This window comes from Scyliorhinus canicula, chromosome 8, assembly GCF_902713615.1.
Source record: "Scyliorhinus canicula chromosome 8, sScyCan1.1, whole genome shotgun sequence".
NCBI classification, from domain to species: Eukaryota; Metazoa; Chordata; class Chondrichthyes; order Carcharhiniformes; family Scyliorhinidae; genus Scyliorhinus; species Scyliorhinus canicula.
Window position 1 is genome coordinate 66,170,905 of NC_052153.1, and position 27,963 is coordinate 66,198,867.

The window sequence follows — 27,963 nt, forward strand, 5'->3', positions numbered from 1 at the left end:
TTTGTCATCAGCTAGTGTCTTCCTAGTTGCAAGAAATTATATTTCAGGCCCGAATGTCACCCAGGCAGGTGGGAGCACAGTAGTGTTCAATCAGGACAGAGTTACCTCAGTGTACTCAACACTGCCTCCAGGCCCCTTGAAGTTTCATGGCATCAGGTTAAACACGGACAAGTACCTGCTGATTACCACCTACCATTCTCCCTCTGCTGCTGAATTAGTAGCCCTGCATGTTGAACAGCACTTGAAAGAAGCATGGAGAATAGCAAGAGCACAGTATGTTCTCTAGTTGGTGGACTTCAATGTCCATCACCAAGAGTGGCTCAGTAGCACTTCTACTGACCAAGTTGGCTGAATCCTGAAGGGCAAATCTGCTAGACTGAGCTGGGACAGGAGGTGAGGGGAACAAGAGAAAAAAAAACTTACCAATAATCTAATTATGACAGTATTGTTAGAAGCAATCGTTGAACAGACCCACCTTCACACAGATGATACCCCTCACCGTGCAAAATGAGACAGATTCAGAACAGATCTAACAACTCAAAACTGGGCATCCATGAAGGTACTGTGTGCCAGCAGCTGCAGAAATGAATTCAAATATAATCTGTATGTCCCCCAATCTACCATTATCATCAATGGTTCAATGAAGAGTGCGGGAGAGCATACCCAAAGCAGCACCAGGCATACCTAAACATGAGATATCATCCCGGTGAAGCATGCAACAGAGCCAATCGATCCCACACTGACAGATCAGATCAAAGTTATGCACTCCTGCCATATTCAGTCATGAAGGCAATGGACAATTAAACATCTAACCGGAGAAGTCTACAAAAATATCCCACCCTCAATAATGGGGGGAGGTATTGGGCAGCACATCGGTGCAAAAGACAAGGCTGAAGAATTTGGAAACACCTTTAGCCAGAAGTGCCAAGTCAATGATACCTCTCAGCCTCCTTCGGAGGTCTCCAGAATCACAGCTGCCAGTCTTTTTTCATTTTTTTAATATATACTTTTTCTGAGTTACAAAGCCAGGACTCAAAGAGTGTGGACAGGGGCGAACCCCTAATGCAGCTCCTCGCCTGCTCCAAAAAACAATTCAAATTCAAACTGAATCCAATTCATGGTCCCCACAAGAGAGACATACCTGGGGCGGGATTCTCCCCTACCCGGCGTGACGGAGGGTCCCGGCGTAGGGGAGTGGCGCCAACCACTCAGGGGTCGGGCCTCCCCAAAGGTGGGGAATTCTCCCCTCCTTTGGGGGCCAGCCCCGCTCCGGAGCGGTTGGCACCAGAAGACTGGCGCAAAAAACCGGCGCCCCCGGCAGCGGGGCTGGCCGAAAGGCTTTCGCCGGCCGCTGATATCACTGCCGGCGCATGCGCGATGTGGGGTTCTCTTCCGCTTCCGCCATGGCGAAGGCCGTAGCGGCCACGGAGGAGAAATAGTGCACCCAGGGCACTGGTCCGGAGTCTGAGCGGGGGGCCCCGATCGCGGGCCAGGCCACCGTGGGGGTACCCCCCGGGGCTCGATCGCCCCCCGCCTCCCCCCCCAGGACCCCGGGGCCCGCTCGCGTCGCTGAACCCGCCGTTCCAGAGGTGGTTCAAACCTCGGTGGCGGGAGAGGCCTCCCAGCGGCGGGACTTCGGCCTATCCGGGCCGGAGAATCACCGCAGGGGCCTCTCCGATCGGAGTGGCGAGATTCCCGCCACCGCCACTTCCCGGGTGGCGGAGAATCTCTGCCACGGCGGGGGCGGGATTTTCGGCGGCCCCAGGCAATTCTCCAACCCTGCTGGGGGTCGGAGAATTTCGCCCCAGATCTGAGCCAAAAGGCAGAGCAGATACTACACTTGATCTTAGCCAAAAGGCTGAGAAGCGATATGCTGCCAGTCTTCAACAGTTCAATTCACTCCATGTGATATCAAAAAATGGTTGAAGGTACTGGATACTGCAAGGCTTTGAGCCCTAATAACATTTCAGCAGTAGTGCTGAAGACATGCGCTTGAGAACTTGCCGCGCCCCATTTAAGCTGGCCCAGTACAGTGACAGTATTGGCATCCACTCAACAATATGGAAAATTACCCAGGCATGTCCTGACCACAAAGAAAAATCAAATCTGGCCAATAACCAGCCAATAAACAGTGTAGCCACTGTAGCCACCTAAAATGGACACTGAACTAAACAAAATGGAGAATCGCTAAGACTGCAGGGAAAAGCAGTTTAGCCAAGGCAGCAGTCTGCAAACACTCATTAGCATTTTGCAAGCAGCAAAACTAGTTTTTTGCCAGGTGGAAGATCTCAAACCAAAGGTGATAATAGCAAAACGCTTTACATACTAATGAGGCAGTCCAGATCTAGGCACACACAATGGCAACATTTGGGTTTGAATAAGATACTTTGAGTGGATGTCCAGACAGAGCGGCACCAGAAGTATCCACTATAGAAACCGCCCCCGCCATCAAGAGAGACCCTCACATTGGAGGAATTCAAAAGATATCGATTGGGAGTGATCCAATCGATACCTGAAGGTAAGGCCCGCCCAGAAAAAGGCAAGGACATTGGGGACCCCTATAAAAGATAGACCCCCACCCATGGTCCTGTCTGTTGTTTCGTGCTCCGGCTTTGACCAAGAACTCCAACCTGTATCCTGACTCCAGCCGTTGAGCACCAGCCGCCGAACCGTAAGTGCCAATACGACGCTCGCTACGCGAACCAGGCCCTCTAGACCCCCAGTGACCAGCACGCTCTCTGAAGGTTGCAGACCAAGATCGGAACGAAGGCCTCGCTCCCTGACCTTGCCTGTTCCTGTTTAGTTAAGTATTCTGATCGCTTAGTTTAGTCATAGCTTAGTCCCTTAGCGTGTGCATGCGTATTTATTATAATTGTATAATAAATATTGATCGTTTGGAACTTACTAATCGGTGTATCGTTTTATTACTTTGAACCTGACCTTGGAATATTTGTGAGTTGTCTATACGGCATCTGGCGACTCCTGAGCTGAAAATACATACATAGAGCCTAGTAGTGTTAAGCACACGGCCTTTAAACGGAGGCGTGTTAATACACTCCAATAAACGCGTTTTACACCCATAGCAAAACGTGCAACATTTAGTGGCGACATCCTGACGGGACACGGTTATAAGTGGTACCCCCACTCCGTCGAGGACCCTGAAATTTGAATTAGAAATCTGGTAAAGAAAAAGGAAAGAAATCACAAATATTCAAGGTGTTCAAAGGAATAAACGTAATTCGGAAGTGTGTTTAGTGCATGCGTACTAACAGGGTTGTAAGGAAAACCTGAAAGCATTTTTGTTGCGACAAACTTTCGGTAGTTTTGTGAACGGAACATAGCGTAAGCCTTACCCGTTTCGTGAGACATAACCTCAACACCCCCTGTTCTAAATTTAAAGTGAGTCAGAAAAATGGCCATGCATGCAATGGAACGCCTCATGAACCCAGAACGGTTTGTGGTCGCAGCGACCAGCAGTAGCCGAGTAGGTCAGTGTCCCATGTGGGAGCTGGAACTCCGCAAGTATCTGCAAGGAAAGGGATGGCCCCTTTGGAAAGAGTTTTGTTTGAATGAGGAGACAGGTCCCGGAAGTATAGGACATACTTGGTGGGAGAACCTCTCTCAAATTCACAAGAAAAATATGAGTAAAGCACGTAAGCCGATGGCGTTGTGTCCTGTTTGGCACAATTGCGAGGCACAGAGGAGGTCGTTCAGACGCTCCGGGCAGAATTAGAAGAAAGAAATAGAATGAGTAAAGTGGATGTCAGGGACATCGAAAAGGAAAACATGGATCTCAGAGGGAAGCTGGCAGAGAAAGGTAGAGAGGTAGATGATGCCAAGAGGGCACATCAGTCTTGTCTAGCCCATCTCAGCAGTTCCCAGACCCAGTACGAAAAGGCCTATCAGGACGTGCAACGTGCCATCCTGATAAGAGAAGAATCAGAGAAGCAGGTAGAGGCTTTGCAGAGGCAATGCTCTGACCTTAAAGCAGCTTTGAGAGCACTCCATGCTGCCACCACAGAACAAAGACAGAGTACTGTAGACCACGCGAAATGCAGGAAGCAGATTGCAGAGCTGCAATCGCTGCTTTCGGTGCAAAATGGGTTTCAAAGCACCTTTGGAACGCAGTTAGATGAGGAGAATGCCCCAGACTGGAAAGAGTTAAGTGAGACAGCGCAGCGTTATGTTCAGGGAACATGTGCGCCAGCAGCGCAGCATAAAAGACAAGCACCCCAACCCCCCACAGATCAGCTAATTACCGTTCCAATGAATCCAGTCACCACCCAGAGAAAAGCGACCACAGAAGGCGCACCCGATATAACTTACACCACCCCCTTGACTGTAACCCAACTAAGGGACGCGTGTGAGAAGATCACTCTGTTTCTCCCCACCGCAGACCCCCACCAGTTTTTCGCAAAGGTAAAGCAACAGGCAACCATGTACGGCCTGGACGAGAGAGAGCAGGTTAAACTCACAGTTCTGAGTTTAGACCCATCGGTTGTAGCAGCCCTCCCCGACCCACAGAACGTTGGCGGAGGCACCCTAGAGGAAATGCACACCTCCATTTTAGATGCCATAGGGTATAATCGAGGTGACCCCGTAGAAGGACTTAATAAGTGCCGGCAGAAGAAATCCGAGCACCCCACAGCATTCGCCGGAAGGCTGTGGATCCATTTTAACGCAGTATTTGGCGATTTAAATAGAGCCCATTTGAACCGTGAAAATATGGTTAAATGGACGCGCACCATAATTTCTCATGCAACAGAAGCAGGACAGAGCGCTTGCAACAGCTATGACCCCTCAGAGGAGGCCCATAATGAGAAGTGGGTCCTGAAAAGACTGTCCCGCGCTTGGGAGCAATCAGTTCAGGGCAAGAGTAAAGTGAAATCCCCAGAAGAAGCTCAGGCTGCAGCAGACATACAGGCAGTGAGAGAGCACCAAAAACCTGCGTGGGTGAATGAAGGAAAGAGCAGCCCTCCACAGAAGTCACAGGAATGCTACAACTGTGGCCAGTTAGGACATTGGGCTAAGGAATGTAATGGACCCCAGAGATCACAGAGAGGCCAGCAGACAGGCACTCTGAATCGCAATAAAACCAAACCAATTCACAGTATAGGCGTACAGTCAGGACCCACCAATGTGGACGGAACGAACTGACGGTGTTCGGGCTCCCCCACTTGGGTCTGTGACACACTATGGGATCCATCAGGAAGACCGGTAGTCACGGCAAAGTTAAGAGGGAAGCCCATAGAGTTACTTTGGGACACAGGAGGCTCCCGCACCACAATTAACTCCACCACCACGGCACAAGCAGACACGTGGCCGACCACCTCCACCATCACACTTAGCGGGTTCACAGGACACTCGCAGCAGGGACATATTACAGCACCCGTAGCAATCCAGCTAGGGAACATTTCCACCAAACATCCCGTTGTTCTCGTAAATCTTCCCCGGACAGCAGAACACATCCTAGGGATAGATTTTATGAATGCACATAGCCTGTCGTTCGACCCAGTGAACCAGTGTGTCTGGCGAATGGCAAGATCGGACAGAGCACCCGCTACTCTCACAGTAGGAGAGTACGCTAATAGGATTAGTGCAGTAGGAGAATACTCATTTGACTTGACTACACTAAACACGGACAGACAAGTCAAGGCAATATTAAACAAACATAGGACAGCATTTGCCAGTCACCGGCACGACTGTGGCAGAATGACTGGACAAATTCACGTTACCGGACCTGACCCCAGACCACAAAAACAATATAGATTTCCCCTAGAAGCAGAGGGAGAAATAGAGAAGGTAATAGGTAGCTTATTGGAGCAAGGTGTGCTTAGAACAGTAGCCTCGACCAATAATGCCCCTATTTGGCCAGTGAGAAAGCCCGACGGATCATGGCGTCTGACCATTGATTATCGGGAACTCAATAAAGTAACCCCAGCAGTAGCCCCCACGGTAGCAACAAGTCCCGAGACCATGCTCAAGCAGGGACTCAACTCCAAATATTTCACGGTTTTGGACATTAGCAATGGCTTCTGGTCAATCCCATTGGCAAAGGCGTGCCAGTACAAATTTGCCTTCACTTTTAAAACACAACAGTATACGTGGACATGCCTTCCACAAGGATTCCACAATTCCCCCTCCATTTTCCACCGACAGCTGGCGAATGGTCTAGAAAAATTTTCCCGCCCCGAATGTCTGGTACAGTATGTAGACGACCTACTACTGCAGACAGACACAAAGGCAGAGCACATTACGCTTCTGGCCGAACTCCTGGAACTTTTAACCGAGATTGGATGTAAAGTTAACCCAAGAAAGGCCCAGATTTTGGAAAATAAAGTGATGTATTTGGGTACAATCATCACACACGGCAAACGCGAGATCGAATTCAAAAGAATTGATTCGATTGTCAAATTGCCCCTTCCCCAGAATGTTTCAGCCCTCCGGTCGTTCTTAGGACTGGTTGGTTATTGTCGGAACCACATCGACGGATTTGCGACAAAGGCCGCCCCACTCTCAGACCTCCTTAAGAAAGGAGCCCCCTGGGAATGGCTTCCGCAGCATACAGAGGCTGTGGAAGAGTTAAAGAAAGCCCTTAGCGCAGCACCCGCGCTACAAGTCCCAGACCAACTTTCCCCCTATGCAATAGAGGTAGCGAGCACAGATCTGACCCTCTCGGCCGTGTTACTTCAGGAACGGCACGAGCAGCTAAGACCAGTGGCTTATGCCTCCCGACTGTTAGACCCAGTTGAACAAGGATTTTCAGCCTGCGAGAGGCACCTCCTTGCTGTCTTCTGGGCAGTGCAATATTTTTCGTACATTACCGGACTCAACCCCACCACCATTTTGACCGAGCACACCCCCACACAGTTACTCCTAGACGGTCGACTGAAGGACGGTTCAGTTAGCCAGATTAGGGCAGCTAGGTGGACACTACTCTTACAAGGACGGGACATTACAGTAAAACGGACCCGCACACACACATTTTTAGCCGACAACCTCCAATACCCAGGACAGCCCCATGAATGTGAAATTGTAGCCCCCTTACATAACACAGGACCCTTTATAGCGAAGACACCCCCCAGGAAGATAGGGAACCCCAGACAAAGCCCCCAACACACAGACACGTGTGGACCACTGAGGATATATGTAGACGGTTCATCCACGGTGTTAGAGGGTGAGCGTATCACAGGATGCGGCATCTATGTCGAGGACGCGCAGGGGCGCGCTCTCGAAGAGATAGCTTTAAAATTACCAGGACACTTAGGCGCGCAGGCAGCAGAGCTCGCGGCCATAGCTTATATAGTGGACCACCCCGATTCTTTCCCCAGCCCAGCGGACATATATTCGGACAGTCTATATGTCTGTAATAGTTTAACAGATTTTCTGCCCCTGTGGAGGACACGAGGTTTTGTCTCCGCAGATGGGAAACCCCTTCCATCAGCCCCTTTACTCCAACACATTTTAGAGAAAGCGAAGGACAGGACCTTCGGCATTATCAAAGTAAGAAGCCACCATAGGTCATCCCCCCCTGGGAATGTAAAAGCCGACGCACTGGCTAAGGCAGGTTCCAGGCGAGGACACTTGTGGACACCCCCAGCTAGCGCACCAGCTAGCACCCCTGTGAGCGCGGTTCAAGTCTCACAAACAGATATCAGGGATTTAGCTGAAGCTCAGAAGCAAGATGAGGATCTCAGGGAGATTTTCAAAGGCAACTTTGTGCCACAGTATGACAAATTCAGACACGCACTGACCACACATGAGGGTGTGATCATAAAGGATCAGCTTTATGTGGTCCCGCAGCAGGACAGGAATGAAATGATTGCTTTGTTCCATGATGGACACGGGCATCAAGGGATCGACGCAACCACGAGGCACCTCAGGCAGCTCTGTTGGTGGCCTAACCTAAGGACAGATGTAAGTCACTACATCGAGAATTGCCTTATTTGCGCCCAGAATAACCCGGAGAGGTATTCTAAAAAGGCACAACTTCGGCATACTCGACCAGTTAATGGCCCCTGGACAAACCTCCAGATCGACTTTATAGGACCATTGCCCCCTTGTAGGAATGGCTATAAATACGTTCTGGTGGTCATCGATACCTTTACCAAATGGGTAGAGGCATTCCCCTCTAGAACGAATACAGCTAAGACAGCTGCAAAGATCCTGACCCACCACATCTTCACGAGATGGGGTTTACCCCGAAGCATCGATTCGGACCAGGGATCTCACTTCACAGGACGGGTCATGAAGAACGTCCTGACAATATTTGGCATAAAACAAAATTTTCATATTGCGTATCACCCACAGTCCAGCGGGATTGTAGAGCGCATGAATCGGACCCTAAAATCCACACTTCGAAAAATGGTTCAGGAGAACAACTCCACATGGGATTCAGTGCTCCCATTTGCACTCATGTTCATCAGAAATACAGTTTCAACTTCCACAGGATACACACCACACACACTCATGACCGGACGCCCTATGAAAGGTACAGAATTCCTTTTAGGACTGGACATGACTAGCCCCGAAGTGACGGCCCTCACACACGAAAAGACGGTTAAAGACCTGGTTGAGACTGTGAGGTCTGCACAGATCGCAGCCGCAGTTCAGCTAGGGAAACACCGTAGACAAAGCACAGCATTCTTTAATAAGACCGTTCACCCCACAGAATTCCAGGTTGGACAACAGGTAATGCTATCTGTATACAACCCCAGCAGTTTTTTGGCACCAAAATATTCTGGCCCATACTCAATTTCGGATAAAATTAGCCCCTCAGTTTATAGGATAAAATATCCTAATGGTAAGACCGCGTGGTTCCATATCAACCAGCTAAAAGCATATGGAGCACAGGCTAACCATGCACACCATGTCCTGCTAGACGCAGCAGAACACCTCGCCCCACCCACTAGAGACACGTTTCCACCATCCCCCTCACAGACCAGTTCTTCATCGGACTCGCCCACGACTCCGCCCACTGACCATGACAGACCACGCCCCGAAACGCCCACAAGCTGCCGCAGCAGAGACAGCGATACAGACACTGACTCTGAGGACAGCCACAGCACACCACACTACAGCCCACATTGCAGCAACAATGACCCCGACTACAGTGACCCCATGGAAGTCACTTACATTAAAAACCCAGACCCACCACCCGACCCCGCCGACCCCGACAACACCCATTCACTTTTGGACCCAACACTCTGGCACAGGGACGATTCGTACCGACTTGTCCGCAATGACGAAAGTGACCCCCAGTCACACAATTCAAAGATATCATGCCTGATCCACACAAGGGTGTGGGATCCGGGAGAGCAGGACGACACGGTGTCTGAATCCCGATACGGCAACCCCTTTGTGACCCTGTTCACAGAGACAGAGGAAAAGTGAGGTGTCTAGATGATGTAACATAGGAACCGCTTGAGGGAAGCGATCTCCTTTCTGATGGAACCTGCACGCATGTTTGTTTGTCAGTTTATGTTTTTCTTGTTAATATGTTAAGGGTTTGATTGCAGATCTTTTCAGCTGAAAAGATTGCGACCACCTCGCACGCACGTTAGCTTGTCCGCAGAAACCTCTGAGAACTTCAGTTGTATCCTCTGGTGAACCGACACGGTTCACGACTTGTTCCCTGTTTTCAGATGAAGGAGCATCTTGGCTCCTCCATTGTTTTTAGGTGCCCCTCTATTCGGCGAATAGAGGCTGCAAACCCACGGTAAACACATTCTTGCCCGTTTAATCCAGGTTACTCAGGCAGTGGACAAACGGCACTGAGGACCCGCCCTGTCTGAGAACCCACTTTGGTCAGCCAAGCTCGGGTATGGCACAGCACGCCCTACCCGGGGATCCCATTCAAATCGTACCCGTAGCGGCCCATACGCAACCCATTCGACCTTTTGTTTCCAATTTGTTTTCATTTTTCGTTAGGCAGCCCTTAGGCCGCCATCCCACATGCTATTTACATCCAGGAACATTCGGATGGTAAATGAGCAAAGCCTGCGAGACGGCTCGCAGGAGGAGAGTTGTTAGGTGTATTGTGTTCATTAAATTCGCTTTTGAAAAAAAAAATGAGTGGAGTCACAGGGTGTGACTTGGCCAGTCATTTTTAATGGGTCAATTGGAATTGAAAGACAGATACACTAACAAGTACGGATATTAAGCTGTATTGACAGATACTGTGCTTGATCCCATAGCTTTCGAAGGACGAAACAGGGATCACAGCAAGGATCGGCCATACAGGAGGAAGAAAAAGGAGAACGAAGAGAAGATGATGGAAGCCTACTTATTGCTCTTAAATGTTGTATTTGTTTATGTCAAAGCAAGACACGTTTCCCCCACAACCCCCGCCGTAAATGTTTCACTCACAGCAACTCCCCCGTGCTCAGCTCTGATCAGTGAGGTTCAGACCTGGTGCACAAAATTTATGACATGGTACTCCATGTCATACGTGATTGAATCACTGCTAGTGATTGCGATCCTCGCCATACTCGTACAGACCCTCAGGTTGAGGAAGTGGAAGAGGAGAGCCTCCCGTTCCTGCCCCTCAACCGTCTATGGAGTTCGATCCCCTATTTTTCGGTTTCATCAATCCCCTTTGCCCCATGATGAATAAAGCACTGTGAATAAAATAAAATATACCCATGTATTATATTGTCCTGAACTCGACTGCCGAGTCAGGAAATGTTATGTGATGTGGTATGAATGGATGAGGTTTAGTCTGTAATGAAATGTTTAAGGTAAGATAAGGATAGTTGTGATAGGTAGAGGTTCCCGGTTTTTGGTAATGCATGTCCTCTTTGACATAGCGCCAAGTAGAGATGTCAGGTAAAAAATTTTCTTCCCATAGTTTAAGGACAGAGTAGACGCTCAGGAGCTTGCCGAGGTCAGGGAACACAAAGAAGGCACCCCAGATGCACTCGAAGCAACGTGCATAGGTGATCCTTCACAATATTTTGATTGTGAGGATCACAAGGAGGGAATGTAGCCACTGTAGCCACCTAAAATGGACACTGAACTAAACAAAATGGAGAATCGCTAAGACTGCAGGGAAAAGCAGTTTAGCCAAGGCAGCAGTCTGCAAACACTCATTAGCATTTTGCAAGCAGCAAAACTAGTTTCTGGCCAGGTGGAAGATCTCAAACCAAAGGTGATAATAGCAAAACGCTTTACATACTAATGAGGCAGTCCAGATCTAGGCACACACAATGGCAACATTTGGGTTTGAATAAGATACTTTGAGTGGATGTTCAGACAGAGTGGCACCAGAAGTATCCACTATAGAAACCGCCCCCGCCATCAAGAGAGACCCTCACATTGGAGGAATTCAAAAGATATCGATTGGGAGTGATCCAATCGATACCTGAAGGTAAAGCCCGCCCAGAAAAAGGCAAGGACATTGGGGACCCCTATAAAAGATAGACCCCCACCCATGGTCCTGTCTGTTGTTTCGTGCTCCGGCTTTGACCAAGAACTCCAACCTGTATCCTGACTCCAGCCGTTGAGCACCAGCCGCCGAACCGTAAGTGCCAATACGACGCTCGCTACGCGAACCAGGCCCTCTAGACCCCCAGTGACCAGCACGCTCTCTGAAGGTTGCAGACCAAGATCGGAACGAAGGCCTCGCTCCCTGACCTTGCCTGTTCCTGTTTAGTTAAGTATTCTGATCGCTTAGTTTAGTCATAGCTTAGTCCCTTAGCGTGTGCATGCGTATTTATTATAATTGTATAATAAATATTGATCGTTTGGAACTTACTAATCGGTGTATCGTTTTATTACTTTGAACCTGACCTTGGAATATTTGTGAGGTGTCTATACGGCATCTGGCGACTCCTGAGCTGAAAATACATACATAGAGCCTAGTAGTGTTAAGCACACGGCCTTTAAACGGAGGCGTGTTAATACACTCCAATAAACGCGTTTTACACCCATAGCAAAACGTGCAACAACAGCAATCAGATTGAATGTGACATAGAAAGCACTATCAAGCGGCACTTACTAAGCAACAACCTGCTCACTAATGCTCAGTTTGCATCTGCCAGGATCAATCGGCTCTTGACCCCATTACAGCCTTGGTCCAAACAAGGGCAAAAGAGCTGAATTCAAGAGATGAGCTGAGAGCGACTGCCCTGGACATTAAGGCAGTGTTTGACCATTTTGGTATCAAGCAGCACTAGTAAAATTGAAGTCAACGGGAATCTGGGGAAATACTCTCCACTGGTTGGACTCATACCTAGCACATAGGAAGATGTCTTGTGGTTATTGATAACAGTCATCTCAGCCCCAGGGCATCACTGTTGAAGTTTTCTATGCAGTGTCCTCAGCCCAACCATCTTCAGCTTCACTTTCTGTCCATCATAAGGTGAGAAGTGGGGATGTTCGCTGATGATTGTACAATGTTGTACAATGTACTATTGACAACTCTCTGAACAAGCCAATGACCATCAGCAGCAAGACCTGGACAACATGCAGGCTTGGATTGACAAGTTACATGCAATATTCATGACACACAAGTGCCAGGCAATGACCATCTCCAACAAGTGAGAATCTCCCTATGATATTCTAAAGCATTACCAGTGCGGAATCTCCCAACAACATTATCCATTGACCATTAACTGAAAGAAAATCATAAATACTGTGGCTACTAAAGGTATAGTCACCATTCCTGAAAATCAGGGATGCAAGGGGTGGGGGTACACTGAGCCACAGCCTTTTTATTGTCTTCCTGGTTTCTTAACCAGTACCTTTTTTTATAAAAACATTCGTGGGATGTGCATGTTGCCAGCTAGTCCAACATTCATTGCCCACCCCCAATTGTCCTGGAGAAGGTGGAGGGGTCAGAAGGAGCGGACTCTAGGGCATACATAGCAGGCATGTTCAAGAAGTTGCTGGGGGGTGGGACGTTCTTCCAACCCTTGGAGGTGGACAGGGCTCACAAAGCACTCGTGAGGAAGCCGCGAGTGGGGGCCCCCCCGAGGGAAATGGTGGTGAGATTCCACAGGTACTTGGAGAAGGGGCGTATTTTACAGCGGGCCAGGCAGACACAGAGCTGCAAATGGGAGAACACTATCCTGCGGATCTATCAGGATCCGAGTGCAGAGGTGGCCAGGAGAAGAGCGGGATTCAATCAGATAAAGTCGACCCTCTTTAAGAAAAAGGTGAAGTTTGGACTGCTGTATCCGGCCCGTCTCTGGGTCACGTATGAAGACCAACATTTTTATTTCAAGTCACCCGAGGAAGCGATGGACTTCCCGAAAAGGAAATGACTGGTGACGGACTGAGGTCTTTGAACTTTGCTGCAACGTTCACGTTTTAAAAAGTTTCTTGTTTTTCGTTTGTTGGACATTATTTGTAATGCCTTCTGTTTTGATTTGGGGCCAGTTGCAGAGCTGAGTGAGTTAAAGTTTACATTTGCACTGATGGGAGATGGAGATTTGTTTGTTAGATGCTGGATCATCTGTTTGATCTTTTCTTTGTTTATCGTTTTTTTTCCTAGGTTAATTGGGTCGGGACTGAATATGTTTTTGTTTGAATATATGAGTTTGAGTGGGAGGGGGAGAGTTAGGGGGAATAGGTGGGAGAATGTCTGGCACCGTGGGTGGGGGCCACCAAGCTAGCTAGACGGGCTAGCTCACGGAAGCACAATGGGGGTGAGCAGATGTTAGGCTTATCGAAGGGGTCGATTTACATTGTGCTGTTACTGGAGGGGGGGGGGGGGGTGAGAATGTTCTGCTGACGAGGGAGAGACTTTTGCTGAGGGACAGTGAGGAGGTCGGGGGCGGAGACTGCCTGGGGGCAGGCCGGTGGAGGCGTGGGGCCCGGACTGGAGACTGGCCCAAGAAATGTGATGGCTGCTTGGCGAAGGGGAGGGGCGATGAGCCCCCCAACTAGGCTGACAACTGGAATGTACAAGGGCTAAAAGGGCCGGTTAAGAGGGCAAGCATGTTCGCGCATCTGAGAGGACTGAAGGCGGACGTGATAATGCTACAGGAGACACACCTCAGAGTAGCTGATCAGATCAGATTAAGGAAGGAATGGGTCGGACAGGTTTTTCACTCGGGGCTGGACTTGAAGACTAGAGGAGCCGCGATCCTGATGAACAAGCGGGTGATGTTTGAGGCAGGAAGAATCGTTTCAGATGTGGGAGGCCGGTACATTATAGTTAGTGGGAAATTGGAGGGGGTGCAGGTGGTACTAGTAAATGTGCATGCGTCAAATTGGGATGATGTGGAGTTTATAAAGAGGAGGTTGGAGAAATTCCGGACCTGGATTCGCATAAGTTGGTCATGGGAGTAGACTTTAACACAGTTATTGACCCTGGGTTAGACCTTTCGAGCTCAAAGATGGGCAGGGTGCCAGCAATGGCAAAGGAGCTAAAGGGGTTCATGGAGCAAATGGGGGAGAGGGGGGGGGGGGGGGGGGGGGGTTGGACCCATGGAGATTTGGGCAGGCGAGAGTGAAGGAGTTCTCCTTCTACTCACATGTGCATAAAGTGTACTCCCGGATTGATTTTTGTATTGTGGCTCTACTGGCGGTGGTGGTGGACACGGGGTACTCGCCGATCACAATCACAGATCATGCACCGCACTGGGTTGACCTACAGGTCAGCAAGGACAGTAGCCAGCACCCGCACTGGAGGCTGGACGTGGGACTCTTAGCTGATGAAGAGGTGTCTGGGCGGTTGAGGAAAAGTATTCAGAACTACCTGGAAGTCAACGACACGGGGGAAGTTTCGGCATCGGTGGTCTGGGAGGCATTGAAGGCGGTGGTTAGAGGGGAGCTGATCTCGATACGGGCCCACAGTGAGGAGGCAGACAGGGCTTAGATGGACCGGCTGGTAAAGGAAATATTACAGGTCGAAGGAGGTATGTGGAGACCAAAGAGGCAGGGCTTTTAAAGGAACGGCGGAGGCTACAGGCGGAGTTTGGCTTATTAACAAAAGGGAGGGTGGTGGAGCAGCTGAGAAAGGCGAGGGGGGTGATTTATGAGCCTGGAGAGAAGGCCAGCAGAATGCTTGCACAGCAGCTTAGAAAGAGGGAGGCAGCCAGGGAGATAGGGAAAGTAAAGGGCGGGGATGGGAACCTGGTGGGAGACTCAGCAGGGGTGAATAAGGCATTCAAGGAGTTTTACAGTAGGCTGTATGGGTCAGAAACCCCAGCTGGGCTGGAGGGGATGAGACACTTCCTAGGGGGGCTGAATTTCCCAAAGGTTGACGGGGGGCTGGTAGAAGGGCTGGGGGCCCCGATCGGGTTGGAAGAGATAGTGGAGGGTCTGAAGGCCATGCAGTCGGGTAAAGCCCCGGGGCCAGACGGGTACCAGTGGAGTTCTATAAAAAGTTCTCTGGGATATTGGGGCCGCTGTTGATGAGGACATTCAATGAGGCAAGGGAGCATGGGGTGCTTCCTCCGACGATGTCACAGACCACAATTTCATTGATTCTGAAGCGGGACAAGGACCCGGAGCTGTGTAGGGTCCTACAAGCCGATATCCCTATTGAACGTAGATGCCAAACTGCTGGCCAAAATCTTGTCCTCTAGGATTGAGGATTGTGTTCCGGACATCATTGGGGAGGACCAGACGGGGTTTGTTAAGGGAACGCAGTTGGTGGCCAATGTAAGAAGGTTATTAAATGTGATCATGATGCCCCCGGAAGTTGGGAGGTGGAGGTAGTGATTGCAATGGATGCAGAGAAGGCTTTTGATTGAGTAGAATGGGAATATCTGTGGGAGGTAATGGGACGGTTCGGATTTACGCAGACGCCTGGCTCCTGTATGTATCGGACCCATTAGAGTGGATCGAAGAGGTTATGAGGATTCAGGAGGAATTTGGCCGGTTTTGGGGTATAAACCAAATATGGGGAAAAGTGAGAGATTTGCGATCCAAGCAAGGGGACAGGAGAGGCAATTGGAGGAGCTGCCGTTTAGAGTGGTAGGGGGTAGCCTTTGGTAGCTAGGCATCCAGGTGGTGCGGGAATGGGAACTGTTGTACAAGCTAAATCTGGCCTGACTAGTAGACCAAATGAAGGATGATTTTCAGAGGTGGGACGCGCTTCCGTTGTCACTAGCTGGGTAGGTGCAGACAGTGAAAATGACGGTCCTCCCGAGATTACTGTTTGTGTTTCAGTGTCTCCCCATCATTATTCCGTGGTCCTTTTTTAAAACAGGTCAATAAGGTTACCATTGGCTTTGTATGGGCGGGTAAGACCCCGTGAGTAAAAAAAGGGGATGCTTGAGCAGCGCCGGGGAGGAGGGGCGGGAGGGGGGGGTGGGGGGTGGCGGAGGCTGGCGTGGCGCTGCCGACTTCAGAAATGACTATTGGGCGGCGAATATAGCCATGATCAGGCGTCAGCATGGGAGCTTATGGAGGCGGCTTCATGCAAGGGCACCAGCTTGGGGGCGTTGATAACAGCACCTCTGCTGTTCCCGCTGGCATGGTACTCCACCAGCCTTGTGGTGGTGGCAGCCCTGAGGGTCTGGGGGCATGTGGGAGCAGCGGGAGCATCAATGTGGTCTCCAATCTGTAATAATCACCAGTTTGCCCCGGGAAGGATGGACAGGGAGTTCCGGAGATGGCAGAGAGCAGGGATTGAGAGGATGGGGGATACGTTCATAGAGGGGAGCTTACCTAGCCTGAGGGAGCTGGAGGAGAAATTTGGATTGGCGAGGGTAAACTAATTTAAGTACCTGCAGGTGCGGGACTTCCTACTTCGGCAGGTTTCAAGCTTCCCGCTTCTACCACCAAGGGGGATACAGGACAGGGTAGTTTCCAGAATGTGGGTGGGAAAAGGGTGGGTCTCTGACATTTACAAGGAACTCACGGAGGCAGAGGGGACACAGACAGAGGAGCTGAAATGCAAATGGGAGGAGGAGTTGGGAGGAGAAATAGAGGATGGTCTCTGGGCGGACGCATTGAGTAGAGTCAACGTGTCCACATCATGTGCCAGGCTCAGCCTGGTACAATTCAAGGTCATTCACCGGGCTCACATGACAGTGGCCCGGATGAGCAGGTTCTGGGCATGCCCAAAGCTTAGGGGATTCTAGCAGGGGTTTGCAGATGTCATGTCCACGGTGTTAAAAACAAGGGTGGCAATGAGTCCAGAGGTGGCAATTTTCAGAGTGTCGGAAGAACCGGAGAAAGAGGCAGACGTTCTGGCCTTTGCTTCCCTGGTAGCCCGGAGACGGATATTATTAGCTTGGAGGGACTCAAAGCCCCCGAAGTCAGAGACCTGGCTATCGGACATGGCTAGCTTTCTCTGTTTGGAGAAAATCAAGTTCGCCTTGAGAGGGTCAATGTTGGGGTTCGCCCGGAGGTGGTAGCCGTTTGTATTGTTGTTGTTAAACCATAAATACCTCAATGAAATGTTTATTAGAAAAACAAAGTCTAGATCAATGGCCTACATACTCTGTCACTGTACACTGGATGGAGCTAAGCCTTGCTTTGGTGGCTCAATACCTATTGATATGCAGCCAAGTGCTCCCTACTCTTTTATTGCATGTTGTATTGGGCTCTATTTGCTATATCAAGACACAGTTCTTGTTGAGTAGCATTTTGCATTTACAGTTCAGCCACTCTACACCAAGAAATCAAATCTAAATCGGACGCTTCAGTCAGAATTAAATGAATTCCCCCCATCCCTTTTATTTACACATACTTCTGGCCTTGTCAAGACATAGACTGTATAGCACTGAATTACATGTAGAAACAGGCATCAGGGCATTCATTATGACGGTATGTCATTTGAGCTAAAGCATACATAGCCTGTACAGAAGCTGCACCTGTTACAGATACAAAATAGATTAAAACATTTAACTTACTTCTAAATACCAGCTACTTTGTTATAATAAGTATGAAACTTACCCAATTTGATATGCTTGATAAAAACTCCCTACAAACACCATACAATAGCAGTGAATTAATTGTCACAGTGACCTCCGTGAATACTGCACCTGCCTTTGCCAACAAGTCAGTACGACATGCAGACAAATGTGTGAATAGAATTGGGCTGCTTATGTCTACATCATTCAGCTTCATAGCCAATAAAACCAGTTCTGAATTGGCATCTGGATTGAATTTTCTTACAATCCTGAAGTTATCAATATATAGCCGCATGGGGCTGTTCATTATGTTTTGGTCGGCCAGCAGGCTTCCCTATTGCACTTGAGAAATTGGCAGCCAATCACTTCCTTGAATACATTGAGTAGCTTGCTAGGTGATTCCAGAGAGCAGTTAGAAGTTCAACACAAAACTATGACCCAGATATTCACCATGACAGAGAGGCTTTCCATTGTGTTGAAACTCTCAGAAATGGCCAAAATTTCTCAACTCTGCCCCCAAAACATGCATTTCCCATCTTCGCCAGGGTAAGACTGGAGTCAGGCCAGAATTCACGCATACTCGACTCAGAGGCAGCTGTGTCTGCCTCCACAAAATTTGGAAGAATAGGAGTGTGGAATCTGGAGTGTGCAGATTAGAACAGGACTGAACGTGTTGGATGCATTTGGACAGCCAGGGCAACTCTTTGGATGTCTTGGGACATCTTTAGGTAAGGTAAGGCAATCTTTGGGAGAGGATTGGCATGCTTTGGGATTGGTGAAAGTGAACAGGAGTATGCACATTTTACACATAAACATATTGGAACTGTCAAGGAATCAAGGAATTGCCGAGCTGGCAAGGAACTGTAAAACAATCTCCAGCTATCAAACCTGTCAAAGCTATCCAGAAAGTGCCAAAGCTGCCAAACATGCTCAGGAAGTGTCAAAGCTGTCAAGAAACTGCCGAAGGATACCAGGTGAGTTGGCATGGAAGGGACAAGGGCAAATGGTGATGTGTGCAGTGAATGGGTTGGCTTGTGTGTGCACCAATTTGCCATTGGAATTATGGGGGCCATGGGTTAGCATGAATGGGGCTGTGTGTGCATGTGTGTGTGGGTGGGGGGGGGGGGGGGGGTTGATATTTTAAAAATTAATTTAAAGGTTTAAAAAAAATTAATGTAAACACAGTGCCAGTGAAGAGGCAGCCGTTACATCCAGCCTGCCTTCCCACCTTACGTTCTAGGTATTTGGTCTGGGGTCAACCCAATTCCTTTTTAAGCCTCTGACTGAAAATTGATCTGTGGGTGGGCATTTTTAAAGGTTGTGTTTGCCATGGCAGGAAATCTTCCGACTCGGTGAACTGATCTGGAGCGGATATGTAGGCCGATGGGTCTGGAATTACGCGTCGGTCAGACCAGGGAAAGGCTGCAATCTCTTTCCCAAAAAAGGACATCAGTGAACCACATGCAGCATCTTCATGGTCACTGTTGCTGAGACTAGCTTTTTATTCCTCATTCATATAATCAACTGCTGCAGTAGGATTTTAACTCACGTCTCTGGTCATTACACCAGGCCTCGGAATTACTAGTCCAGTAATGCAATTGCTGTGCTATGCTACCATACCCCATAATATGGTAACACTTCACTTCAGACAATGCCACGCCTGTGGGACTGCAAGCTAATCTGGCATTGGAGCTCAAAATTAGCTATTTTAAAATGTTTCAAAGACACTTATAACACATGCATGCTTTAAGTATGTTGAGGTTGAGTTGAGGTTAAGTTGGCATGTTAAGACAACAGCAGCTACTGACTCCCCTACAATGTGTGCCAATGTTTGAGTAAAACAAAAGCTTCCTAAAAAGATCTGATGCAGCGCTTGAGCTTTGGGAGCTGTCATGATATGCAGATAATGATATACAGACAGGCAGCTAATGAACAGAGAACAGGACAGGACCAATGAGCAGGCAGGACACTCAGGGGTGGTACCTCACTATAAAAGGCACGAGGCACTCACACTCCGCCTCTTTCCACTGATGAACATCTACAGAGTGAGTCACGGTGTATGTACAGTATCACACCTCCAGCACATGGCTAAGAGCAAGTCTGGTTCAGTCAGACAGAGTAACCACACTTAGGTTAGCAGAGAGTCGAACTGATAGAGAACTGTGCTAACTGTGCTACTGGTTCAATAAATCAGACTGAACTAACTTCAAGGTCTGGAGCATCTTTTGGTTAAAGCTGCATCCAGTTGCAGCCTGTGTTATCCCAGAGTACATAACACAACAGGAGCAATGGAGCAGAAATCCCAGATCCCCAATGGCTCTACATGGAAGAGAGAGCCACCCTGTAGTGCATTATTGAGATCGCGCTTTGAAGTAACCATTGAAATTGGATCAGGAATGTTGCTAATTTTGTTGCATAAAAATGTAAATAATTCATCACCTGATCTGCTATTAATTAGAATCTATTTTCTTGCTGGATGTATGCTACAGTTGTGAGGTCCCACAGAAATGAGAAAGGTGCGAGAGCCAGCAGTTAACAAGGTATTTCCAGGGCAGCACGGTGGCGCAGTGGTAGCACTGCAGTCTCACGGCGCCGAGGTCCCAGGTTCGATCCCGACTCTGGGTCACTGTCCGTGTGGAGTTTGCACATTCTCCCCGGGTTTGCGTGGGTTTCGCCCCCACAAGCCAAAGATGTGCAGGTTAGGTGGATTGGCCATGCTAAATTGCCCCTTAATTAGAAAAGATTAATTGAGTACTCTAAATTTAAAAAAAAGAAAAAAACCCAAGATATTTCCACCAGGAAGGAAATAAGTACGCGTCGCCACCAGTTTGGTGCTATTTGCATAAATGCTTTATGTCACTGGTGGAAGGAATCTGCAGCAAGAGTTTCCATTGGGCTTTGCTACATTCTTCAGTGCACTTCATCCGAAATCGATGTAACCTGTGCAAAAGATTGTGGACATTTAACTGCAAAATAAGTCCAGTGCAAATAGCTTAATACAGCTGATGTCATCAGGAGAAATTGGTAGTTAATGCTGCCAGTCCCAAATCACACACAACCACATCAATGATTAAGCCAGTTAGCACCCAGCCAGAAGGTGCATGCACACAGTGGTTCATTTACCAGTTGCCTCTAATGTTTAAAATAAAGTTTGCCATAAATAACCCGTCAGGTTCAGTTGCATTAACAACCTACCTCCGTCATTAGGTCAGAAGTGGGAATATTCCCTGATGACTGCTCAATGTTTGGCCCCATTGGTAATCCCCCAGATGGTGAAGCAGTCAGTGCTTGCATTGAGCAAAGCTTGGACAACATTCAGGCTTGGGCTGATAAATAACAATATCATTCACACCATCAAGAGTCAGGCAGTGACCATCTCCAACAAGGGAGAGTCTAACATGACATCCAACAGCATCATCATGACCAAATTCTCCACCATCAACAACCATAAACTGTCTGTGCGGAGTCTGCACATTCTCCCCATATCTGCGTGGGTTTCCTCTGGGTGCTCCGGTTTCCTCCCACAGTCCAAAGACATGCAGGTTAGGTGGATTGGTCATGCTAAATTGCCCTTAGTGTCCAAAAAAGGTTAGGAGGGGTTATTCGGTTATGGGGATGGGATGGAAGTGAGGGTTTAAGTGGGTTGGTGCAGACTCGATGGGCCGAATGGCCTCTTTTGCACTGTATGTTCTATGTAATACCGAATTAGCAATTTTAATATTTTAAACTCATCTCCCCACTCGTCAGTCATTTCACTATCTACTGAACAACACATGTCAAGACTTTGGTGCTCTATACTTTATTTGCCTGGATGAGTACAACTTCAACAACAAAATAAGCTCAAACTATCCAGGACTAAGCAGCCCACTTGATTATCATCCCATTATATACATTCAGTCCCTCGACCGCCAATTCATGGTAGATGCAGTGTGGAGCGTCTGCTAGATGCACTTGCCAAGGCTTCTTTGACAGCACCTTCCTAATCCACAACAAACAAGGGCAGCAGAAGCATGGGAACACCACCACCTCCAAACTACCCTTTAAGTCACACAACAGCAAATCACACAACAGCATGACTTAGAGATACATCACCACGCCTTCCTCATTGCTGGATTAAAATCCTGGAACTCTCAACCTAACAGAACTGTGGGTGTACCTACAACAGCAGTTAAAAGCGGCAGCTAACCACCACAATTAGGGATGTGCAATGCATGCAGGCCTTCTCAGTGACGCTCAGATCCCAAAAACAAATTTTTTAAAAACACTTTCTTCTTGAAGTCTGAAAATCTCACTTTTGTGTGAGTTGACCTCTCCTGCTCTTATAGTGCATCACTTGGGTACAACAAAAGCATCCTCTTCTGATCTACAGTCTGAATTATTCATGTTTTTTTGCATGTGCATTTGTTTTAACTCTCCAAAGTTAAGTTTCATTTGAATTACAGGTTTTTATTCATTCCACAGTTCAGCAAAATGAAGACTACTAGGTTTGTTCAATTGTTGCACCTTTGTGTAATCATACAAAATAAAGAACACATTATTTCCAATCCAATGGTTCATCCAGATTAAATTTAAACAGGATAATCTCTCCCTAGGTTTGGCCCCTGTAAACCACGGGATTTTTTATGCAGTCATTCTTCTTGCAGAACCCTGTCTTTCACAGGTTTTTGCTGTGAAGACACTAAAAGCTTGACTGCAGTTGGCAATGCAGCCTAGATTTCAAATGAGAGATAACATCTTAAAGGACATCTTAAAGGACAATATCGCTTCCTGCGGGTGGAATTGGTACACACCCAGCTTGTGTGAAATGGGCTTGTGCTAAATCAGCAGTCAATTCTTCACTGTGTCTAATCAGTTCACAGAATGATAGTTCAAATCATTTTTGGAAACCATTTCCAATTCTCACTTTTGCCTGGTTCGAATTTAAAACCTTGGCAATATTTTCACATCTGTGGAAATCAAAAACTAGAGCGGTGAAAAATGGGCTGCTGATTGGCTAGGATTCCATTTTGCACTGATGGGTGGATCCATTTCACCCTTACTGTCTTTGTGTGACCATAACAAATAGGAATAGGCTATTTAGCCCTCGGGTCTGCTCTGCCATTCGATCAAATCATGGATGATCTGATTGTTGCCTTAACTCCCACTTTCCTGCCTGCGCCCATAACCCTCGACTTAAATCTGTCCAATTCAACCTTGAAAATATTCAATGACCCAGCTTCCACTGCTCCCTGTAGAACAGCATTCCAAACACCAACAATCTGCTGAGCGAAGAAACACCTTCTCATCTCAGTCTTATTTTTAACCTGGATCCCCGACGGATTCCCCCGTCAGAGGAAACATGCATTCCGCATATACCCTGTCAAAACCCCTCAGAATGTTAATATATTTTAATAAGATGATCTCTCATTCTTTTAAACTTCAACCTGCTCAACCTTACTTCACAAAGGGCAGCACGGTGGCGCAGTGGTTAGCACTGCTGCCTCATAGCGCCGAGGTCCCAGGTTCGATCCCGGCTCTGGGTCACTGTCCGTGTGTAGTTTGCACGTTCTCCCCGTGTTTGCGTGGGTTTCACCCCCACAACCCAAAGATGTTCAGGGTAGGTGGATTGGCCACGCTAAATTGTCCCCCAATTAGAAAAAATGTCCTTAGTGTCCAAAAAGTTGGGTGGGGTTGCTGGGTTTTGGGAATGGGGTGGAGGTGTGGGCTTAGGTAGGGTGCTCTTTCCAAGGGTCGTTTCAGACACGATGGGCCGTATGGCCTCCTTCTGCACTGTAAATACTATGATACTATGACTAGTTGGCCCATTTATCCCGACTCGCTGTTTCCGGTTAGTCCATCCACGCCGATATATCACCCCCAACAACATAAGCTCGTATTCTATGTTGTTTCTCTTGCACTAGGTGCACAAGGCAAACTTTCATGTGTTCCCATAGTGAGGTTGTTCCTCGAACAGTTGGGGAGCCTGTCGCCACTTGAGGGGTGCCACTTTGCATCAAGCATGGCTGACCAGGGGTCTCACCCACTGCCATTGCCACCTACCATTGGGGTGTTGGAAAGATTTTTCAACCTCTTGGCTGTATTATGAACACACCTTCCTTGGTCATTATGTCCTGGGGTGGGACTTGAAGCTCAAGATACTGATCCAGAGGCAGGATGCTACCCACTGTTTCATAAGCACCACACCAATTGACTTTTGAAAATTCAAATACACTAGATCTACTGGTTCCCTTTTATCTGCCCTGCACTTCACAGCCTCAAAGAACTATAATAAATTTATCAAACATGATTTCCCCGAATTATTTAAAGTTTTGAAATCTCCCTTTACCTGTTCTTTAACAACTGATCTAGCATTTTCCTAATGGCAGACGTTAGGCTAACTGACCAACAGTTTCTGGCTTCCATCTCTCTCCGTTCATGATTAGTGGTGTAACATTTGGGGTCTCTAATCAGTTGGGACATTTCCAGAATCTAGGGAGTTTCGGAAAATTGCGATCAATACATCTGCTATCACTGCAGCCACTTCCTTTAAGACCCTAGCATGCAGGTCATCAGGTCCAGGGAATGCGTCAGCCATAAGTTTCATTAGTTTGCCCATTACTTTTCCCTGGTGATAATGATTGTTTAAAGCTTCCTGTTTTTGCCTCCTGTTTCTTTCACTATTCTTGGGATGCTTTTTGTCATTTCTACTGTGAAGGTGTCTGTGGAGTTTTCACTTTCTCCCAGTGTCTATGTGGGTTTCCTCTGGGTTCTCCAGTTTCCTCCCACAGTTCAAAGATGTGCAGGTTAGGTGGATCGCCATGCTAAATTGTCCCTTAGTGTCCAAAAGGTTAGGTGGGGTTACTGGGTTATGGGGATAAAGTGGAAGCATGGGCTTCAGTAGGGTGTTCTTTCCAAGGGCCGATGCAGACTCGATGGGCCGAATGGCCTCCTGCTGCACTGTAAATTCTATGATTCTAAGGTGAATTAAAAAATACTTGTTCAAAGCACTGCCATTTCCTCATTTCCCATTATTAATTCCATAGTCTCACAATCTGATGGATACAGACCATAAGATGTAGGAGCCGAAGTAGGCCATTCAGCACATCGAGTCTTCTCCGCCATTCAATGAGATCACGACTAATCAGTTATAATCCCCAACTCCACTTTCCCGCCTTATTCCCAAAACCGTTGATTCTCTTGCGGATTAAAAATTGGTTTGGCTCGGCCTTGAACATACTTAATGACCCAGGCTCTACAGCTCTCGGTGGTAAAGAATTCCACAGATTCACTGACCTATGAGAGAAGACATTCCTCCTCGTCTCTGTCTTAAATGGCGATCCATTACTTTGAGATTATGCTCTCTGGTCCAAGATTCTCCCACAAAAGGGAAACGACCTCTCAGCATCTACCCAGTCAAGCCCCGAGAATCCTATGTGCCTCAATAAGGTCGCCTCTCATTTCTTGCTAGCGCCAGGGAGTAAAGTCCCAAACTATTCAGCCTCTTTATTCACAAGAAAATCCCTCCATACCCAAGATCAACATAGTTACCCTTCTCTGGACTGCCCCAAATATCTTTCCTTCGATAAGAGGACCAAAACTATTCACAGTATTCCAGGTGTGGCCTAACATAGCTTTAGCAGGACTTCCCTATTGTTATACTCCATTCCCTTTGAAATAATGGCCAGCATTCTATTTGCCTTCCCTATTACCTGCTGAACTTGCATGCTCACTTTAGCTACTCTTTTCCGTTTTACATACTTGTCCAGGCTTTTACTGTCAGTTTGTATATTTCTTGCATAACCTAATATCTCCTTCTTTATTATTTTCTTCATCATCCTATGCCGGTTTCTAAATTGTTCCCAATGTTCTGGCTCACCATTAATTTTTGCAGCACTGCACACCTTTTCTTCTAATTTGATACCATCCTGCAATTTCATTAGGTAGCCACATATGTGCATCCATCTGGTGGAGTATTTGTTTATCAGCTTTCAACTAAGATATATATCTCCTTAAAGGTCTGCCACTGCTTCTTTACTATCTTACCTTTTAATGTATTTCCCCAGTCTTCATTAGCCAACTCTGTTTACGTACCCTTGCCATTAAGTTAAGACTCTAGTTATGGAAACACATTTCTTCAAATTGAATGTGAAATTCTATCACATTATGATCACTCTTACCGAAAGGATCCTTTCCTATGAAGTCATGAATTCATTCTCTCATTCCACATTGCCATGTCCAAAATAGCTTAGTCCCTGGTGGGTTTCAGAATGCATAGTTCACTGAAACTGTCCTTAATATACTCTGCAAACTCACCATCCAAGCTCCTTATGCCGATTTAATTTGTTCAGTGATAAGATTAAGGTCACCCATGGTTATTGCAGTATCATTCTTGCAAGCCCCATTTTTTCTTTATCTGCACTTTATTCCCGTGTAGCTACTGTTATAAATTACTTCTACCAGTGACTTCTTTCTATTGCTATTACTTATCTCCACCCAAGCTGATCCTACCTCTTGATCTTCTGAGCCAAGATCATTTCCTCCTGTTGTACTGACCTCATTCTTTATTAACAGAGCAACCTCACCTCTTTTTCCATTCCTCCTATGCTTTGGAAATGTCAAATTCCTTGAATATTCACATCTCAATGTTGGTCACCTTGGGCCCAATCTCCAAAATGGCTGCTATACCATACTCATTTATTTCTATTTTTTAAAAACATTTTATTCAGGCATTTATGATTTTATGACAACAAATACAAATGTAAACTTAAACTCAGTAAATAACACCACCCCAACCACCAACCATATTCAGCCAGCATGGTTTATACAATTCCCCAGTCTCTCCTCCTCCTCCTCACGCTGATCCCCCCTAAATTAAACTATCTCCCCCTACCCCCTCCCGCCCCCCCCCCTCCCGTTCCCTAACCCCCGCCCATTGTATCTGCGAACAGTTTAATTTTCCCCGAAGTCGATGAACGGCTGCCACCCCCGGATGAACCCCAATGTTGATCACCCTTAGGGCGAACTTGATTTTCTCAAGCCTGAGAAACCCAGACATGTCGCTCACCCATACTCCCAAATTCAGGGGCTCTAAGTCCCTCCACACTAATAAGATCTGTCTCTGGGCTACGAAGGAGGCAAAGGCCAAAACGTCAGCCTCTCTCACCCCCTGAACTCCCAGGTCTTCCAACACTCCAAACATTGCCACCTGTGGACTTAGCGCCACCCTTGTCTTTAATACCGCGGACATGGTGGGGGGGTGGGTTGTGCCCCCCGACCAGGCTGATCACCTGGAACGTCAAGGGACTGAATGGGCCGGTTAAGAGGGCGCGGGTGTTCGCGCACTTGCGAGCTCTGAGGGCAGACGTAATTATGTTGCAGGAGACACATCTGAAAGTGTCTGACCAGACCAGGCTAAGGAAGGGCTGGATTAGCCAGGTCTTCCACTCGGACTTGGACTCGAAGTCCAGGGGGGTGGCAATCATGATCAACAAGCGGGTGCAATTTGAGGCGGAGGGCATATCCGCAGACAGGGGGGGGGGGGGCAGATACCTGATGGTACGAGGCAGATTGGAGGGGAGAAGAGTGGTGCTGGTGAATAAATATGCCCCGAACTGGGATGACGTGGACTTCATTAAAAGAGTGCTGGGGAAGATCCCGGACCTGGATTCTCGCAGGCTAATAATGGGGGGGGGACTTTAACATGGTCCTTGACCCGGCTTTGGATCGGTCCTGTCCCAGAACGGGTAGACTCCCAGCAATGGCAAGGGAGCTGAAAGGGTTTATGGAGCAAATGGGGGCAGTGGACCCCTGGAGAGATAGACAGCCGACAGGAAGGGGCTACTCATTTTACTCGCACGTCCATAAAGTATATTCTAGGATAGATTTCTTCGTACTAAGCAGGGATTGTATAGGGGAGGTAAAGAACACGGAATACTCGGCAATTACTATCTCAGACCATGCCCCGCATTGGGTAGACCTGCAGATCGGGGGAGCGAGCTACCAACGCCCGTAATGGAGGCTAGACGTGGGACTGCTGTCGGAGGAGGGGATCTGTGAGAGGCTTCGGAGGTGTATGCAAAATTACTTGCAGGTGAATGACACGGGGGAGGTCTCAGCGGCGACCCTGTGGGAGGCGCTAAAGGCAGTAGTGCGGGGGGAGCTGATTTCAATT

General features: G+C 47.9%; 1 protein-coding gene and 1 pseudogene across 2 annotated transcripts in view; both read right to left on the reverse strand.

The window, feature by feature from the left end:
- Positions 1-27,963, reverse strand: part of dock8 (dedicator of cytokinesis 8) — a 368,411-nt gene that overhangs the window by 258,460 nt on the left and 81,988 nt on the right. The window lies entirely within an intron of this gene.
- Positions 1,784-1,870, reverse strand: LOC119970816 (annotated as a pseudogene).